The sequence below is a fragment of the Nematolebias whitei genome, chromosome 11 (assembly GCF_014905685.2).
Source record: "Nematolebias whitei isolate Nwh7 chromosome 11, NemWhi1, whole genome shotgun sequence".
NCBI classification, from domain to species: domain Eukaryota; kingdom Metazoa; phylum Chordata; class Actinopteri; order Cyprinodontiformes; family Rivulidae; genus Nematolebias; species Nematolebias whitei.
This window is the reverse complement of record NC_056508.1, coordinates 48,064,329-48,065,870: the sequence shown is the minus strand read 5'-3', so window position 1 is coordinate 48,065,870 and position 1,542 is coordinate 48,064,329.

Below are 1,542 nucleotides of genomic sequence, written 5' to 3'. Positions count from 1 at the left end.
TGGATTCATTGGGTTTAATGGACAAATATAACTTTGTGTCATCAGCATAACAATGAAAATGTATCCCATGCTGTTTAATAACTTTACCTAATGGAAGCATATATAAAGTAAAGAGTACTAGTCCAAGCACTGAACCTTGAGGAACTCCATGACTCTAACTTTGGTGTATGAAGAAGATTCATTATTTACCTAACATTTTTTAGTCATCTGGACAGTTTCTTTTTTTTTGTGCTGAAACGCTTCGCCTTGGATCCAGAAAGCTTCTTCAGTCAAGGAAACACACAACAAAACTGATTCTTCCCCCAACAGCTTACTCCAAAGTGGAACAAACCAGTTATGTTGGTGCTAAGATGGTCTCTTTGTCACACCCCTCCTCCATTGCCGGCCCTCTTCCTTGATGATAGTTGTGTCAAACTGGTTGAAAACAACAAAGCCCAGGACCTGACTGAAAAATGTTGGATTGTATACCTGGATTATTGACCATGGACTTTGTTGTTTTCATTATTTACATTTACAAACTGGAATCCATCAGATAGATATGATTTAAATCAATTTAGAACCGTTCCTGTAATTCCAACCTCATATTCAAGTCTCTGTAACAGAATATTATGATCAAGTCTAGGGCTGGGCGATAAACACCTAAATGAATATCTCAATATTTTAAGATAAATCACAATATACAATATATATCTTGATATTTTTTTCTTTCCATAAAGTAATAAAAATTGATTTCAGAGTCAAAGCTTTGTCCCAGTTGTCACAGAGGCACATTTATTAACAACAGTTGTAACTGTACAAAATAAATGTCTAAAAATTAAACTATTTACATATATTAAAGTTTGTTTTAGGCATTTATTTACATATACAAGTTTCAAGACATTTGATAATGGCCATAGAAAATCAAAGCAAATATCTTCTTGTGTTTAGTATTTCACCCTGTTTTACGGCACCTGATTTATTAATAAATCTGAAGTCTGATTCTAATGAAGTAGCCTATATTCTTTTAACCTTTAATAACAAATATTAACAAGCTCTGACTCTGAAAGTGTGATTCAAACAGTCTTCAGGTGCTGCAAGCGGCCGGGGAAGGGCCGGTTTGCACTAAAGTGAGGGGAAAGAGGAGGGGTGGCATTTAGGTGACTGGGAGGAAAAAACTGGCAGATTTATTAACTGTATGTAGAGTATAAGACTATATTGTTTTATATCGATAGTCTCATTTTATATCGTTAATTAAATTATATTGATACTTTAAAATATCGATATATCGCCCAGCCCTATGATCATCTGTGTCACATGCAGCACTGAGGTCTAACAGGACCAGTAGAGACACAAGTCCATTGTCTGAGGCCATGAGAATATCATTAGTGACTTTTACTAGTGCTGTTTCTGTGCTATGATGAGCTCTAAACCCTGACTGAAACTCTTCAAACAGAAGTATTTGCAGTTTGACTCCCATCACCCTTTGGAGCACAAGTTAGGAGTCATCAGGACTCTGTACCACAGAGCAGACAGCGTCCCCACTAGCTCAGGAGCCAGGCAGAA